Consider the following 19,796-nt stretch of genomic DNA (forward strand, 5'->3'; position numbering starts at 1 on the left):
TCCCTCCCCAGTCCCCTCCTCCATCTACTACACTCCTCCCACACATCCTCCCAGTCACTTCTCTATCCAATGCACTCTTCCCCCCCAGACACCTCCTCACCCTCCCAGTCACAGCCAGTACCTCCCCACACTCCGCCTTCTCCCATTCACCTCCTCTCCATCCCCTACACTCCTCCTTCTCCCAGTCCAATCTTACCTCTCGCAGTCCCCTCTGTCATCCCGTGTACACCTCCACCACCCAGTTAACATCGCCCCCTTTCAGTAACCTCCTCCATCCCGTGCTTACTTCACCTTCCCAGACACCTCCCCCATACCCTGCACTCCTCCCTGTCCACCAAGTCACCTCCTCCATCCGCTAAACTCCTCCCCCTCCCAGGGACACCTCCCCCCTCCCAGTCACATCGTGCTCATCCCAGTCACCTGCTCCACCCCATGCACACAATACCCTCCCAGCCAACTTCTCTGTCCCCTGCAGTCCTCCCCATCATAGTGACCCCCTCCCCATTCAATCAACGCGTCCATCCCTGCACACTTGCCCCTCCCAGCCACCGACTCCCTATCCCAGTCACCTCCTACTCCCTGCAGTCACATTCTCCTCTTCCAGTCACCTCCTCCATCCGCTGGACTCCTCCATCTGCCTGTCACCTCGTCCTTCCCCTCACTCCTTCCTTTCCCAGTCCCTCATCTCCATTCCCTGCACTATGCCCTCTCCCATTCCTATCCTCGTTTCCCGGCCCTCAGCCCTCTCCCCCTCCCCTCCTACAACCCCTGTACTCCTCCTACTCCCCCTCCCAATCAGGTACATCCCTTCCAGTCACCACCTCAATCCCTCACACTCCTCCCACTGCCAGTCACTCCTTCCCCATCACCTCCTTCCCCCAGTCACTCCTCTCCAGCCCCTCCACTCCTCCACCACGAGTCACCTCCTCTCCGTCCCCTGCACTCCTCCTCCCATTCACCTCTCCCCGTCCCATTAACGTCCTCAAATCCCCTGCACTCCTGCCTCTCTCGCGGTGGGGCACGGCCTGCTACATTGTAGGCATTCCACATTGTCAAGAGCTGGTTTTGGTTGACTTCATCTTTCATAATCGCAAATGTAACTTTTGTATTCATATCAGATTCAGTGTATCAAAACGATCGCTCATCAACATATTGCCATTCACTATTAGAGATAAATATCAGCATTGCAAGCAGCGCCCATACAAGGACAATGGATCCTTCGAATTAAAAAATGACATTGTCGTAAAATATTCCTCATGGGAATAAAAATGGCGAAAGAGCAGAGATACATGTTGACACATTATTTAAATACTGACTGAAGTGAACGTACTGCTGACAATTTTAAAGATCGCACAAATGTAAGCGGAAGGGCAAGTGGCGAGGGTGACCCAAAGTGTCCACAATTAGAAAAAAGCGTAGACTGTATTAGTGAGTGTGAATACACCGCCGTCTGGGGGAATATCTGCGAAATTTGCACTGACAGAAAATGAACCATTTCCAGAAGGGCAATAACAAATTATGAATTCTTAGTGTGCGTAATTGAAATGATTGTATTGCATTACTATTGTCGTCAAAGGAAGGGGAACCATAATTCTATAATGCTTCGTTGAATTGTGATTTAACCTGATCTTTATACTGTGTGCCACGTACTTGTTGTTTTTCACTTTCTTGCCGTTCTCCTTCAACAGTTTCTCACCATTCTGTCCTCGGCAAGGATAAGTACTGCATTTCCCCACCTTCAATTTTTTTCCTTCAATATTTCTGTTTTGGACGGCACAGCTAATTGTCTTTACTTCTGACCATCTTTAACATTTGCTGTTCGATATTTTCTGTTGCATTCTGGTCTCATTTCCCTGATCTCCAATTTCTGAATCCCAGAATTCTTAACACTGATGCTTCAAAATCGACATAGCGGTACTCTCGAGGTCTGTTTATCCTCTTAGATAACATTCGTCACTGGCTATCATACCACCAATTTAGGTGTCATCCGCAAGTTACTAACCCTACCTTCGATATTCTCAACTAACTCAGTTATGTACATGACAAGCCAAAGAAGACCTAACACCTGAGGATGGTGAGTGGTGTGAACCTAAATGTAAGGAGTGTTCCAATACATCTTCTTCACTTGTCCATCTTGATGCCAGACGTCGTGCAACTTGCAGATATTGCTGGTGGACCGCTGGTGAGCAACCGCAGTCTACCTTACGATGGTCCGTACCACTGTCCATAGAACGATACTGGTGAAAGTTGCAGGAGGAAGTTGTAACGCCTGCGAATCGTGTTGCTTTGCTATGGAAATTGTCGAGCATCTTGGAGTGTTTTTGAACTGCCTTGTTCCAGATAAGTGCGGAGTGTTTCAACACATTGCAAACTCCTCCCTTCTAGTCGGCAGATATGCATTGAGCAGGCAGTGTATGACGTACTTCAGACAGTAAACCTAACTTCTAATTTATCATTGCATCAAGTTCAGCTTTTGATTGATAGTAATGCCAGAAATTGTTGACAGTCTTAGATTCACCAGTGGTGAAGCCACTGCACCTCTGGATGAAATGTTTAGAACATGTGTTGCTTCAGATGTTCACTGCATGGAACTTGGTTGGCCCAAATGTTACTTCCACTTAACAGGAGAAATTTGGATGTTGTTGAGGTCTTCCACAGCATCATGAAGGTGTACTATTTCAATGTGTCAGGAGTCACGTATGATGCCAAATATTTTGCAATCATCATCGAATGTTCCCACTTTTGACACTGTGATGGAGGCAAGATCATTGATGAAGATTGATGGACCTCGAATATTATCCTGAGGAACTCATGCAGAGATGTCCTTGGGCTGAGAAGGCTGGTTCGCAACAACAATATCATCTTCCATTGAGTTAGATAGCGGAGAGCTGGTCTCTTGATTCCTATTAATTCTATCTTAGTTAGGAGGTCTGAGATGGCATATTACTCAAATACGGCCTCGAGTTCACGGGCAGTCATTCTCTTCTCTCACCTGGAGTTCATGTATTGTTTCCACTTTTGAACTAAGGCTGCAATTAGAATCCGAACGATCCTACCGTGATCCAAGATGAGCATCAATCACCTGCACAAACATAACCTGATGGTACTATCGACAGAATCATCCAGCACTTTCTTGGTGACAGACAGTGGACTGTTCGAACATTAATTGCCCGGATTGGACTTGTTCTTATTTTCATAAGAAGCAATGTAATTGGGTAGCATTCCACATTTACAGATAAATGTCAGTGTTGAAGATAAAATGGAATAGGTTGGCTGAGGGCACGAATGTTGCGAACACAAACCAGAGTTATATGTTCGAACACTGTAGGTTGAGTGATATACATTTCGTGCTTGAGGGATGCACAAGACAGCAGAACTGGAGGCATGTGGTGATAGCAGGTATCCATGAATTCCAAATGGATGCAAGTGGCAACATCACTGTCCTTAGAAGCATTACGATGAGATTAATCAAATCAGGTGATTCCAGGCGGATGAACAATCTAGGTCAACATGCCTGGGAGGAGGGATGAAGTGGACACTAGACGAAGGTGAGGGACCCAAACTCGATTCCAGCCTTGTCTGTGTGGGGTTTTCATATTCTGCCTTCAGATTCGTAAGTTTCTGCTGCATTGTCAGGATTCCTCCCATAGTCCAAGATATGCAGGTAAGATGGACTGACCAAGCGAAATTGCGCCATTGTGCCCAGGTAATATGAAGTTTAGATGGGTTATCCATTAACATATGCCGAAGATGGTGCAGACTCTCACGTTGTATCACATACTATCTGATGGCGATAGGTTCAGTGGATTTCCTTGTTATTATCACTGGGTGCATTCTGATTAGAATAGGTCACATTTATCTTCGGTACACAATCCGATCTGCTACACCAGTTTAACGCAAGATTGGTCTTCATCAGCCGTGATGGATCAGTCTGGCTGATAGTGGCGCTCACCATTGATTGTCTTGTGGCCATCATATGTCCGAATCTGAGTACCAGATACTGCACCGAGAAAACTGCATTGCTCGTCATAGGCGTGATCTGATCCTTGTTCTGCAGCAAGAACGTTCCTTTGCACTTTGTCTCTCAACCCTTGGTTATACTGGATGGGATGCCTTCGTCCTGTGACATTGAGCCCATCTTCTAAGCTTCACCTGCTTGGCAGGCCGACCACCACCTTGGCCGTATCTTAACTCAATTTCTCCCGTTCTTTCTCATTCTACTGCCCAATGTCCTCACTGTTAGGCATATCTCAAAGTCACCGTGTCACACAGGAGGCTCAGTGGCTCTCAGAATGGTAATGATCATGAGATGGCCAAACGCAAAAGGCCCATTGTTTTGCTGTATGCTATCGCCAACAGTTTTCTACTCCTGCCAGGCAAATATGTTGGACGATTCCTCTACATTCAGGTCACAGGACAGGATTATATGGTGGTCAAGATTTCAATGACCCACAATACGTCCTCTCAGAGATGACAAATATGCTCCAGTTACTCATTTCCTGCAACAACTTCTTCATGTATGTGATAGCTCAGCACTTCCTCCGATCCTCACTGATCTCATACAGTTCGCATTTGTTTATTCATTTCGTTCCCTGACTGTTTTGCTCTTCATGTCATTTTCCGATCTCTTCATTCCTTACTCACAGCATTCCTTCCAGGTTTCCTTCAGCACTGTCTCCCTGTTTGCCGTTATTTCTTTTCCGAGGGCTGTCTTATCTGCTCATTGTAGTCTCCAGTTCACGATGTTGGAACTGTGTCCACAGGAAACATGTGTTCTATTTATTGTTGAGTCTGCATGCTTTACATTTACTCTACTGTTGAATTCCTAGGAGTGTTGAACATTGTAACGATATCGGTAGATTCTGCCCCAGTTTCGACAACAGAACTTTGTTTGGATTAGGAATTGGCTGGCTGGAAGAAGACAGAGGGTCGTAGTTGATGGTAAAGGTTAATCTTGGAGTGCAGTTATTAGCGGTGTTCCGCGAGGATCTGTTTTGGGACCATTGCTGTTTGTCATTTTTATAAATGACCTGGAGGAGGGGCTAGAGGTTGGTTGAGCAAGTTTGCGGATGATACGAGAGTCGGTGGAGCTGCTGACAGTGAGGAAGGATGTGGAATGTTACAGCAGGATATAGATAAGCTGCAGAGCTTGGCAGAAAGGTGGCAAATGGAGTTCAATGTAGGTAAGTGTGAAGTGATTCACTTTCATAAGATGAAAAAGAAGATGGTGTACTGGGCTAATGGTCGGATACTTGGTAGTGTGGATGAGCAGAGGGAACTTGGTGTCCATGTACACAGATCTCTGAAAGTTGCCACACAGGTAAATAGTGCTGTGAAGAAGGCATATGGCGTACTGGCTTTTATTGGTAGAAGAATTGAGTCCAGAGTCCTGAGGTCATGTTGCAGTTGTATAAGACTCTGATGCGGCTGCACCTGGAGTATTGTGTGCAGTTTTGGTCGCCATACTATAGAAAGGATGTGGAGGCACTGGAACGGTTGTAGAAGAGGTTTACCAGGATTGTGCCTGGTATGGTCGGACGATCGTATGAGGAAAGGCTGAGGTACTTGGGGCTGTTTTCATTGGAGAAAAGAAAGTTGAGGGGTGACTTGATGGAGGTGTGCAAGATGATTAGGGGTTTAGATAGGGTTGACCATGAGAACCTTTTTCCACGTATGGAGTCAGCTATTACGAGGGGGCAGAGCTTTAAATTAAGGGGTGGTAGGTATAGGACAGATGTTAGGGGTAGATTCTTTACTCAGCGAGTCGTGAGTTCATGGAATGCCCTGCCAGTAGCAGTGGTGGACTCTCCCAATTTATGGGCATTTAAACGGGCATTGGATCGACATATGGAGGATAATATGCTAGTGTAGGTGAGGTGGGCTTGGATTGGCGCAACATCGAGGGCCAAAGGCCCTGTACCGCGCTGTATTTTTCTATGTTCTATGTTATATGTTCTTTTTTCTGCACCTTTATTCAAATAAACAAGAATGCATGCTTACCCCAAAACCAAATTTACAGAAAAATACAACAGGCCTCTCAACGTTTTGGAGAAAAAGCTGAGTTGATATTTCCAGTGCAGTGACTGGACCTCAGAACGTCACATTAAAATTTCTGCTCTTTCAGTCTGTGGTCTCGCCAATATACCATGTCTGACGGGAACCTATCCTGCATCTTATGCGATAAATGATGCTGACTGAGTCACATGAGTAACTGCCGGCCACCTGGCGGGCGGCGGCCCCACTTTTAGTTGTATTATCTATGTCAGCACACTGACAAGCTTTGCAGTGGTTGTCATAAAGGGGTTGTATGGTGTTGAGTTCAATGTCGTCCTGAAGGCTCGGCATTTTTCTGCAAGCTGTGGTTTAGTTATGCAAACCTATCACAATAACCACTGCAAGACGTGTCAGAATGCCGAAATAAATATTATTATTACAGGGGGGGACACTACCCACATGCTGCGAGGCAGATATTCATGTGACTCGGCCAATATTGTCCATCTTAAACGCTGCAGAAAGGATGGCCTGAAGCATGGCATATTGGTGAGACCAAGCGCATGTTGCAACAGAAGATGAATGGACACCACACAACCATCGCCAGACAGCAATGGCTACTCCCAGCCAGGAACACTTCAGGTGTCCAGAAGAATCAGCCTCGGACCTTCGGCTGACCATCCTCCAAGGCAGACCTCGGGCTTCGCAGCAAAGCAGATTTGACGAGCAGATGCTGATGGTCAACTTCGGTATTCATAAGATCAGCGTCAAACGGGCTCTTGAGTTCATGTCACACCACAGGGTACTCCACTGCAGTGTACGCCCTGACACACAAGCACACCAAATTACACAAACACATGCACCCAGACACACGATCACATACTTTCTCTCATACATACACACACACTGTCTCCCTCTGTCCCCCACAAACATATTCTCTCTCTCTCTCTCTCTCTCTCTCTCTCTCTCAAACCCACGGACGCACACATATAAGTCTATGGGGTGAAATTGTATTTGCAGATCTTTCTTTGCAAGTACGTACTAGCTTGTTCAAAACACACACAATTTGTAGACAGTCAGTCCACGTGACATTTGAAAAATCCTACTTTGAGAATAGAACCAGTCTGACTTAAAGTTGGGATACAGACAGACACTAACCACACACCGTTAATGGCTGAGTTGAGGTGTCACTTTTTTTAAATAAAACCTTAAATTATCTCGAGACTTTGACTTGTAAGCAGTTCTGGGATTTACATATTAATCAATCGAAACCAACATCTCCATTCTAAGTGATTAAACACTTAACAGCAATCTAGTTTTGTTAAATGCATCGCATCAGTTGTATGACACGTTGATCTTTTACGATAAAATTCTGTGTTCTCTGATCCTGCCACACTAGCTAACTGACGAAGGAGCAGTTCTCCAACTGGTTGTACTTTCAAATAAACTTACTGGACTGTAACCTGCTGTTGTGTGATTTTAAATGTTACAATATAATTATCCAGTCTGAGCTCGGCTGAAGCCTCCCTTTAGCTTACACAAATTAAGTTACCACTCAGTTTCATGGCATCAATAACTTTGTATAACTATGATTGAGACTATCATTGTATAAATTGCCAAGCTCTATGTCTCAGATTCTTGAGGCACTCCAGCTAATAACATTCAGACATCCTGAGAATAATCCATTCCTTTCTACAATGTGAGTTGTCCTTATTAATTCATCACCGCAACTTAACATCAATCTCGTATTGTCTAATATATTTACCGATTTCCTGCATGGGATGTTATCAAAACTTTCAAAATAAAGAAAACACATCACATCTGCAGGTTTCCCCTTATCGGTGCTACAATCAGCATCCACAAAACGATTTCCAGAGGTTTTGCCAAACAGTCTTTCCGTTTTATAACTCCGTATTGCCTCATCTCAAACATACCATTGTTTCGAAATGTCTATTTATCGTCTCCTTCATTATATGCCCTGGCATTTCCTTATAATGGGAATTCAACAGTACTGTGCCCCCTGTTTTCTGATCGTGCCCTTCTTATAGAGTTGGGTTGTTATCCCCTTTTTAATAATCCTCAGGAACTTTTCTGGAATTTCGAGAATTTCCAACAGTAGCCATCAGTGCACTCATTGTCTCTCCAGCCACCTCATACAATACCCCATTTGGCCCAGGAATTTATCAACCTTCAGTGTAAGAAGTTTTCTGTTCTCAGCATCCAAACGATTTCCATGCTCTGGACTCCTCCTCAGATATCATCCATTATTGGTAAGCAGACACTTCAAATTTTTGAAATTTATTTATAGACGAATGTTAAGAGAGCAAAACCGTAGAAGGAAAATCTTTCACTAATTTCACAACTAAAGAGAGAAACAATTGGGGAAAATGCCGAGAAGGACTGAGATGTCCTTCAAATTAGGCATAAGACCTAAGCTCACATTTTGAAACACGAACTCGATTTGATGGAGTAGTCAAAACACGATGAAAGGGGCTTCAGAATTTGCAGGTTGCTGTTCTTGTTTTACGTGTGTGCAATTGTGCAATATTCCAATATTACATAGCAGGCATGACACCGGACCAGAAACGAAGGTGCATGTTCGAGTGTAATTGACACTCTCCAGTCTCTGAAATTGTATAAATTAGAGACCTTTTTGTTTATGTCACGGAGCTCAAGCGAGGAGGTTTGAAATTTCTATTAGTTTATAACAAGTAATGGATGGCCCAGCGAATGTCTCGTTCTATGCCCTTTTGTTATTCATCTCTTGCTACTAGGGTGTCCCTGGGAAGTAACAGATTCTTAGAATTTATTTTGAAGTGCAAAAAAGTATTTTCTATTAAATTTCAGAATTTTTTTTTCTGATAGTCTCCGCTGAAGGAAACGCTGCCAGATCACCATGTGTATGTAAAGTATTAAGTTATACTAACTTGCACGCGTTTGCAGTGCACAGCAACATTATATCCAAACTGTTCTATTGAGCAATTAGTGAATAATCGGTTATTAGATTATTGGTTTGTGAATTGCAATGTGCGGTATTGCCTGAATAATAATGAGATTAACTACACAAAATTAAATTATATTTCATTGTTGAAACGTCAACCTGCTGTTTTTGCTGTTGTCTGCAATAATGCACTATCATTGTGTTCGAATTTTTTATGCTCAGGTTAAATGATAATCCCGAAGAAAATTATTGCAGATGCGTCATTATTTTAAAGATTAAAAGTATATCTCGGATTACTCAAGTCAGTTCAATAATAGTTTTCAATCTCCCCCAGTCAACCTGCTGGCGATCATCATATTATTACGAGGACAGTGCAGACTTTCTGGGTGCACAACCTTTTACTTGATGAGGATAACAGTGAGTGATTTTCATGTGATCATCACTGAGTGCATCCTGAATCGGACTGGCGACACTTACTCACGACACAGTACCCTGTCCACGACCACTACCTGTGTGGTACGCGCCTTGATGATCTATGCCACCCGGGATAGCTCAGTCTGGCTAACTGTTGATTTCACCATCGACCGTTTCGTCGTTATTCGCTGCTAAAGTCTGAAGACACGTTATTGAATCGAAAAAACTGCATCACTGCTCTTCGGAGTGGTTTGCATCGTGAGATGCATCAAGAACCTGCCTTCTGACTTCGTCTACCAGCACTTGTACATTGTGGACATGGTGTCCTGGTTCTGTGACTTCAGAGACTCGTACCGAAATTCTGCATGGAAATCCTATGACTGACTGAATCACATCTTGACGCCTATTGTCTCATTCCTCCTTATTCTGCTGCTCAATGCTGTGACTGTTCGGTACATCTTGGTGGCCAACAGTGCCCCAAGCAGACTCAGGGGCACAGCGAGCCACCGAAACGCAGAGAACGCCAAGTGTAAGAGGTCCATCAGACTGCTCTTCACCATCTCGCTCAGCTTCCTCCTTCTCAGCGTCATGTATGTCGGGCGCTTCCCTCATGTGCGGATTGCAGGTGAGGCATACTTCAGCGGCTTGGATTTCACTGACCCACAGTTCATTCTCCAAGAATGGACGAACATGCTGCAGATACGAAGTTCCTGCAACAACGTCTTCATTTATGCATTATCCCAGAGCAAGTTCTGAGATGAACTAAACAAGGTGATGTTATCTCCCTTCACATCTCGCGCTGTGTGCAAATAATTTTGTCATGTTTTCCGTCAATCAAGGTGGCTCAGTGTGTAACACATTCTCTCCCTGTCGAAATTAAATGACATTTGTGCGTTCGTACTTCTGTACTGGAATTATGAACAGTCCATTTTTCAGCCTTGACATCCTCTGTTACTAATACTAGTGGAAAATAAAACTAGCAGAAGATATATTTTTAAGGATGAGGAAGTCATCTGTGGTCTTTGCCTGTGATGGCGATTTTACACTTCCAGTGGTCCGAGCTGTATCATTTGATATTCATTTATTTCTCTCCTCCGCCCCTTCCCTCTCAGTCGCCATTCTTATGATACTTCCTTTTTCTCTCATTCGTGTCTCAGCACTGTTGCATCTATTTATTTGAATCGTTCACGTTGTCTTTCACTTTGACACAGTCCTGATGAACAGCTCATTATGTCCTCAACAATGATCTCAACATTTCTCATGTTTTCGCTGGATAGTATAATCGATGCCTCTCTTGGTAATACTCAAATTTAGTTTAAGTCTTTCACAGTATTAGCAGTTCCAAAGAACTCAGCGCCACCACCACACCTCCACTCCACTCCAACCTCCCCACGCTAAACCTCGGCATACACACATACATTCTGCATCTGAAGCCAAATGCATGCTCTTTCCTTTAACTACAAGAAAATCAAGGTTGATTTCATGATTTCCCAATGTTATGTTTTGATCAATAATATACAGGAAAAACAGAAACGATGTTTCATTTGTGTTTTAGACAATTACTACACTTGCCAGGTCCTGCTTGTCGTTCCTCGCCTTACCCTCTGTGAATGTTCTTAATGTGGTAAGGCATTCAGATAAATTACGTGCTTCGATTTTCAGTGACTAAAATATGATGTTGCTTCTACTTGTTCTGCATTAACAATTATATTATCATGCAGACAAACAATTGCTCCTCGATTACCAAACACTAAATGTTTTACACACACACATACACACACACACACACACATATTTTAATGTGTGCAATACGTTCTTGGGAACTGAACATCTTCACCAAGTTTATTGAGTATTCTTCATGCTGCAGTAGTGTTTTGACTGACACAAGTTTCAACAACCGTGCAGGATGAAAATGTAACAGAAGAGATTAATTCAACACCTACCTATAATTTGACATGTTCGTTTCGGTGAGATCTGCGTCACCAAAAAGATAGGCCATGATCTTATTGAACGTTGGAGCAGGCTCGAAAGGTCATGTGGCCTCCTCTTGCTCCTCGTTCTTATGTTCTTATGTTCTTGTAAAAGTCAACTGGGACACGCAGTTTTCTGATGAAGAGTCACTGGACTCAAAATTTTACCTCTGTTTTTTCCTGACAGTTGCTGCCAGACCTGCTGAGTTTCGTCAGCAAGGTCTGTTTGGCTTCAGATTTCAGCATTCACATGCCTTATTTTATTGTTCGAGCTCACACATTAAAATCAAATACAAACTAATGATTGTTCTGACAATACATTTGAAAGTTCTGAATATAAAGTGGACTTTGACAAAACCCACACTTTCTTGTTTATGCAACGCGATGAATTTAATCTTTCCTGTGTTGCACCTGCCGCACAGTAGTTTGTGCCGACACCTAAGTAAGACAATCGCAATTTGTTACATCATCCAAGTGGCATTCCAGCCATTTTGTTGCTCAGCAATTTGCGCACTGAATTCAGTTATAACAGTGACCAGATATGAAGACCATCAGAAAAAACATCAAAGTGCTTCAAATCATCAATAGCCCCAACATCCAAATTACCAACACCTCGATCCCAAGCCGCTAGTCAGGACATGTGATAGCATGCCTAACCTATGACTATGAAAACAAATCATCTTCCCTGAGCTCAGAGGAGTACTCAAACGTCAAAGGAAACATTTCAAAGACATCCTGAAGACTTCCCTCCAGAAATGAAAGAGATGTGAACACGTGGGAGACCGTCTTTCTATTGCATCCAGGGGCACAACTTCCAACTGACACTTCGAACAGGAATTGTAGAAAGGAATGCCACCAATGTCGAACACAAAACGTAATTCCAACTCCCTCAGCAATTGTCAAATTCATGGTCTTAAGTGTGGATCTTGGAGTTGGTAGGAGTCATGCCACAACCCACAGAAAAGTGGCGAATATCATGGAATTTTCTCGTCTGAAATCGAACGCTTTAATGAGTGATATGAGAATCATGACCAGTTCAGACACATTGCAACATCCACCAGAACATGGTGCAGTGACACCAATATCCAGCTGGGGAGCAGTCAAATGTGCTGTTCGTTGCATCACCAGCCCAGATCATGTTTTAAATGATATCCTGCGGAGTTGAAGTGTTAACAGAGCCATCAGCGGGAACAGTAACCTTCATAACCTGAACAAAAAGCGAAGATAATAATTGATACTGTTTAAATTGAGTCTTCAAAAGCCTTGTGTTTTTCTGAAAAGCAAACCGTGTTTGTTCCCCTATGGAGGCTTCATTATCGTCTCTTTCCCGGTTGGAAATTTCTCTCTTTTCATGCGCAGTTATTCCTCCATTATGTAATCCAGTCTCGTGAAATGTGCTTTCATGCCGAGTGGGCGGTCATTTGAAGTCAACATCTTCAACAAATTCATCGAGGAACTTCTGGCCATTTTTAGCGAGGGTTCTGGATTCACACTTTTATTGGTGATGGAGAGAGCCTGCAGCATGTTGATCGGGTGTATTTATGAAAACTATTGTCATCATCACTTGGTCAGCACAGACATGATGGTCCAAATGGTCTGTTTCTATTTTGTATTGTTCTATGACCGACTATGACTGTCGGTTCACCTTTTTGACTGAATGAGCAATAAGTAATGACATTTCTGGTAAATCTAAAACAGAAAGAACAATGATACTGAAAATCAGGATCAAAAACAGAAGTTATGGAAAAGCTGAGTAGGTATGGCAGCATCGATGAAGAAAACTCCGACTGAAAGTTCTGGATCCAATTTTAAGGAAGGATCATTACATCGAAACATTAACTCAGATTTTTTTCACATCTGCTGATAGACCTGCCAAGCTTTTGCAGCAACTCCTCTTTTTGTTCATTACGTTATTGTTGTAGGTGGTACTGAGAGGTCAGGCATAGTTGTGCACCACTGTACAATGATGTGCTGACACAGAGAGTGAGCACTCCCACAAACCATTTTTGCAGCTGCCTATCAGAAACTCTCATGACTGTTGACAACTCAATATGTCATCTCACATGTGATCAGTACAAAAGGTTTCACTTCTTCTGTAACAAAAGGGTTATGCTGACTGGCAGAATGTACTAACTCTTGAAGGATGCTGAGTCGCAAGTGCATTCTCTGTTCTGCTGAACCATGTTTTACTGGATCGAACGCCCAAACACAGGAACTTTGCTTTTGTTACACGATACCAAAATTCGACATTGTTTCTCTCAGTTATAGCCAAAGGGAGAAGAGCAACCCGTTGGTCTAAACGCAGCTTAAATATCTAAATGTGATTTGCTGATAAAAAAATTAAGGAAGTTGCAAGTGGATAAACAATGTTCATTTCCATCCATCCTAACAAGAGAAACCTCAAGTGACTGAGAGATTTATTAGTGGCTCTGACTCATTAGGCAGCTGCTACTCAATGTTTTTAATTGGTTCGTGTGGTTCATATGTGAGTTACATCATATCTCCTTCTTGATATTTTAAAATATGTCAGCGTTATCCTTGTCCTGGGAATCGATAACGTGCCATTATGGAATGGTTAACGTGAAGGTACAGGGGCAGTACTCAATAATGTACAATATGTTTGACATTGTTCGGATTCTTCTAAACTTTCATGATGAGAATCCTGTGGCAAGTTACTCTCTCAACCTGAATGCTGCAGTTCCGTTTTATTGGAGGGTTTTGCTGGATCAAACATAGTTGTTGAATTTTCAATAGCAGCTCATCACTGTCACAGCATTTTCGAACATCATGAAATGCACAAAAAAGGTGTTTATTTTTTGTTTTACACTCACGCAACTATTTGCTCATTTCAATAATGGATTTATAATAATTCAAGCTTTGTGTCCGAATGACCAGTATCAGATATCACGGTGAGCTCGAGAATCGCTTCAGATATACCCTGATCTCACTGTTTGCTTAACACGCTAACATGTACAGTGAGGCTTTTAGAATATTTGTACAAGGTCAGCCCAGTTCTCATTCTGTGTGGGACGCAGGGCGCAGTAACACACTGCGGAGTCTGTTAGTTCTATATTCAACACATTCAGTTTGATAGTGCGGTTCGCAGGATCAAAATTCCAAGAAGGCCTCCAGTAGAAAGTTCCCCGTTTTCTCACGATATTGGTCTTTCTGCAGCAGAAACTGCACGGATCCGTTGGAATTTTGACGGTACCAGTACAGGTAAGCATTGTTGCTTGTTGTCGTGTAATTACAGAACAGCACCACATCTTCCCCTTCATTCAGTTTGATTGCAGCCGGTGTTTGAGAGACAGAATCGCCACGACAACGTCCAGGAAAAGCCAGGAGTTATACAAAATTAAATAAGGAAGGACACTATAATTATCGTCCAGAGTTCGCCCGTGTACCTTGATCAATAAACCAAGAAAAAAATGAGAGAAGTTCAATTATATTCCATTTCATATGGGGTGGTCATTTCCCATTTCATCTCGCGAAACCTGTAGGGGAACATGAAAACTATCGGTGTATATAAAAAAATCTCCCCTCTGTCGAATCATCTGAATGGCCGTCGTCCTGTCTGGATTTCCAGCCTAAATCTTCTACTGCCATTCGCTCGTGGGCATTCACTAATTTCTCCCAAAATCTGCTTATTGTTGTGGCAAATGTAGATCCAAATGGATTTTATTTGGGAGAATGTATTGTTGTTACTATGTTGCACAAAGTGCTTGAATAAAATGCAATTCTCAGCAAATAACTGAAACACATACATAGACAATTGTTCAGACTACCAGTTCGAAGAGCTACAGTTTTGAGGAGTAAACGTAGAGCTCCTGGCAACATGTTTGCAGAAAGTTCACCGTGAATGTGAGCAGAATTGTCTGAAGCTTAAATGGTTCTCGTCAAGAGTTGGGTCATTCAGATTGAGAAATTTCCGGATTTCTGCTCGTTGGACAATCTTTGGAAAGTCATCATGTGAAAAGCCAATGAGCATCAGGTCCTTTATTCTTCATTTCAGCCAATAAGCTTCAAGCTCTTTTGAACCTAACTTTACATTATGGCTGATGTGATAAAGCAACAAAGTTCTAAATAAGGGTAGTGAGACCCGAAAGGTTCACTCAGCTTTCTCTTCACAGTTGCTGCCAGACCTGCGAGATTCTCCAGTCGTTTGTTTTTGTATCGGATTTCCAGCAACTGCAGTTCTTTGCTAATTTGTTTCACCAATGGTAGTGATTAGAAGCAGGTAGATCTTGTTGACTATGCGATCCTTCGTTGGGGTTGTTAAATTGACGGAGCCCTGGGCAATCGGCATGAACAGCAAATGTTGAGTCTCCTCACTTCAGGAACAGAATCCAAACTGGTTTGCCACGGCCAGTGTAATGTCCACATAAAAATGAAGGGTGACTTGGTGTTGGAATGTCAGCCTCTGTGCAGTTATTTCAGGAGAAAATTAAATTTATTCATCTACAAACAAGGGCGTGGACAGACATTAAACCAAACGTCCCATATCGATTAATATTTCTGTAAGCAAATATAAAAAATGGAATTAGTTCATGCTGTTCGAATACCAGGACCGTGGAACACCAGTTAACAAAGCTGCTCTCGGTCTTCGACAGCCCCATCAGCTGTTGCACAGGACCTGTGTGTCTGGGAGATTTTGAGAAAATAATGACGTAATAATTAAACAAATATTTTTTGAAAGAATGCAACAGTGGAATCGAATGTTGCCTCTGATGCATTTGCTGGTAAGATCCATTGCAACTGACATGCATTAACTTTACGTTGTGTCATCATAAACATGACTCCTGCATGGATATCAAATGCACTGCAGTGTATCAAACACACGGCTCACCTCCACATTGTCTCAGATTATACAAGGCTAACGGACTGCTCAAAGAAAACAGAAGAGATTCTGTTTAAGTCCCCCTCATTTGAATGCGAGTGGTCAAAGTGCCGAGGTACATGCTAATGTAAATTCCAAATCCTGACTGAAGTCGTTACACATGATACAAAAATAAATGGGATGGCAATTGGTGATGAGTATTCAAAGAGTCGATACGATAACCAAGTTACCGCCTGTTCCAATGACTGAGACGAGACACGACTCTGGCGAGATCTCCAGGACATTTGAAGCAATGAGAAAGAAACAATTTATGAGTGGGACGAAAGCAAATCATGAATTTTCATCAAATGCTTTCACGATGATGGCATTGTGATTTAGTGGTAAGCATTCCTGCTTTATAGCACCAAAGACCCTGGTTCGATTTCAGCCTCATAGAACTGTCATTTTGGAATTTGGACATTGTCCCGATGTCAGCATGGATTTCCTGTGGGTGTTCTGGTTTCCTCCCACAGTCAAAAATGGGCAGGTTAGATAAGTACGATATACAAGGTCTGAAGGTGATGTCCCTCAGAGGCTTGATGGACCAAATGGCATGCATCCACATGCAGGGATTCTTTGTTTAGGTTGTGTAAGTATTGGCAATTTTATATGTATTTGTAAGATGTAGGCACCGCTGATTGGCCAGCATTTATTACCTGACCTTAGTTGTCCTTGTGAAGGCTGGTGAGAGTTGCCTTCTTGACCTGCTGCAGTTCGCCTATTCTTGGTTGACCTACAATGCCTAGAGAGGGAATGATCGGTCTTTGACCAAGTGACAGTGAAGGAACGTCAATATATTTCCAAATCAAGATGGATATTGGCTTGGAAACAATCTTGAAGGTGGTGGTGTTCCCATATATCTCCTGGCCGTTGGCCTTCCAGATGGAAGGTTTCGTGGATATGGAACGTTTCGTCTGAGGATCACTGGTAACCTTCTGCATTGCATCTAAGCCACGGTGGTTGAGGAAGTGAATGTTCATGGATGTCGTGCCATTTAAACCGAGCTGCTTTTTCCTCGATGAGAAAGCTCCTTGGGTATTGTTCGCACTGCACTCATCTGAGAAAGTAGAGAGTATTCTGTCATACTCCTGACTTCTGTCATGCATATGGTGGCAGGCTTTATGGAGTCATGACAAACGTTACTGGCGGCAGTGCTCCTCGGCTCTGACCTGCTCTTGTAGCCATTGTGATTATGTGTTGGGTTCAGTTGAGGTTTTGGTCATTAAAACCTCCAGGATGTTGACAGTCGGAAATTCAGTGATGCTAACACTATGTTTATTTAAAATTTTCTTCAGTTGTGATTTCCCATGATCTTTAACCTCTGTGCATCGTGCTTGTTATTTTACACTTTCTTCTATTTCATCTTCAACAGTGACTCACTATTCTGCACTCTGCAAGTACTATTACTGTATCCTTCCACTTTCCATTTTCCCCATTAATATTTCTTATTTCCATATATACCCTTCCTTCACCTCCATCCGCATAACCAATTGTCATTAATTCTGACTATCTTTAAATGTTGCTGCTCGATACTTTCTAGTGTAATTTGCTTTACTTTGCCTTACATCTGATTATGAAGCAAACCATTAGTAATACTCATTCTTCAAAACTCAGCATAACAGAACTCGCGACTCTATGCAAGTTTTAGTACAGACTCGCCCACTGTTTGTGGCACTGTGCCCTCATTGCACAGAGATAGGTGGCGGTGTCATTAAGTCTGGCATCTTTCACAGTCAGAATACTGACTTTGTTGACTACACTGATTGAAGCGGTGATCCTCTCAGACGGATTGTCTTCTCTTTTGGCTATCACCAGATGCTGAGGTGGATGATTCGGGCGATGTCTGTACCAACGCACTGTGGAAAACGTATTGGCAAACGAGCAATTCATGGACACAATTCCCAATTCAGTAACGACCATCCAGGGAGGAAGTTGCTTCACTTCACTTTCTCCAGTCACCTCCTTGGAGATCAGAGTAGAAAACAGCAGGACTACACCGCAAATTTTGAACATCATCAGATTGCAAGAAAAGTGGTGAAAGCAATTGGCCATGGAGTTGTAGTTACTGAGAAACTGTAGTTAATTATTACATTTATACAAGTAAATATCTAGAATAATGCACGGTTCACGTCTAACCCACGCTTAACCTGTTGGAGCTGCTGAAGAAATCTGTCTTTGTTTCTGTATCAAGCCTCTCACACTGACAGTCGTTCACATTGTCTCGAAGTTCACTCCTGCACCAGCCCTCATCTTCGATATTTAGCATGGATTCACACTGACATCTAGTGGTGGTGATAAGTAATTGCAGTGTTTAAATTCTCGCACCAGTTCCGGTTCAATGGACAAGCTCAAACGAACAGACATGGTCTCATTCCCCGCATAACACTGTGAACAGGTGAGTCCCTGCATTTCAAATTCATATGCAACATCCACCGATTTCAGACTATGTACCTCCTGCATTGTAACTAAGTCTTTATCCGACAAAGAAATTTCCAATGAATAAAACAGTGTAATCAAAAGTAGTTGCTCCTGGACTTTCTGATGCCATCCATTGAAAAAGGAATTAGTGAACTTTACTGTGTCTCATTGTACACGGAACCACTGCTTTTACATCAGATGCGCATCAGTGTATCAAATCTATGGCTAGCCGCCACACTGTCACGCACTATTAATGGTAGATGCGAGCATTGCCAGCAGCACCCACACAAGGTAACCAAATGTTCCAAATGAAAAGAAAAAGATTTGTGGTAAAGTCTCCCGCATTTGAATGGGAATGGTGGAAGAACACAGATGCATGTCATCGGACCAAACAAATCCTGATTGACGTGAATATACCACAGATAACGACGAAGCAAACAAGCTGACAAGTCGCCTTGATGATTCAAACATCCCACAAGAAGACGACGTTACAGACTGCTTCTGTAAGTATGATTGCACCTTACCCTGATCCCAAGATCTCGAGGAAATTTACTGTGCCAAGAAATAAGTAATTTCTCAGTGGGGCAATATCAATTCTAAGGAAGCATTCTTGTGATGTTCTCACTGTGGCTCAGTGGTATGAAGTTTCCAAATTTTCCCTCTGCATACCTGAAAGTGATTTAGAATTCTCCCACACTCCAAAAATGGATCATACAGGAAAATGAACAATAGGAGATGCAGAGTTAGGGTAGATCTGGGTGTGATGTACAACAGAGATTAGAAGGGCAGAATGCCCTGCTGCCAAACTGTGAGGACTCTATGCTTAGATTGTATACCTGTTTATATTTTTACTTATTGATTCATTTGTGAAACGTGGGCATCGCTGACAGGTCAGCCTTTATTGCCCATTCCTAGTTGCCCATGAGAAAGTGGTGATAAGCTGCCTTCTTCAACCGCTGCAGTCCACCTGCTGTGGGTTGACCCACAATGCGATGGAGGAAAATCCATGATTTTCACCAAGATCCATCGACAGTGAAGGAACAGCGATATATTTTTCAAGTCAGAATGGTGTCACAAAGATAGTCCTTTTTCTCTTAGCTCTTACTTTTCTCAAGTTTACTGTGTCCTTGCGTTTATTTTCAGAGGGATGGTAAAACAGGGTTCCGAGTCGATTGGTTTCTGTACA

This window comes from Chiloscyllium punctatum, chromosome 36 (assembly GCF_047496795.1).
Source record: "Chiloscyllium punctatum isolate Juve2018m chromosome 36, sChiPun1.3, whole genome shotgun sequence".
Taxonomy (NCBI): domain Eukaryota; kingdom Metazoa; phylum Chordata; class Chondrichthyes; order Orectolobiformes; family Hemiscylliidae; genus Chiloscyllium; species Chiloscyllium punctatum.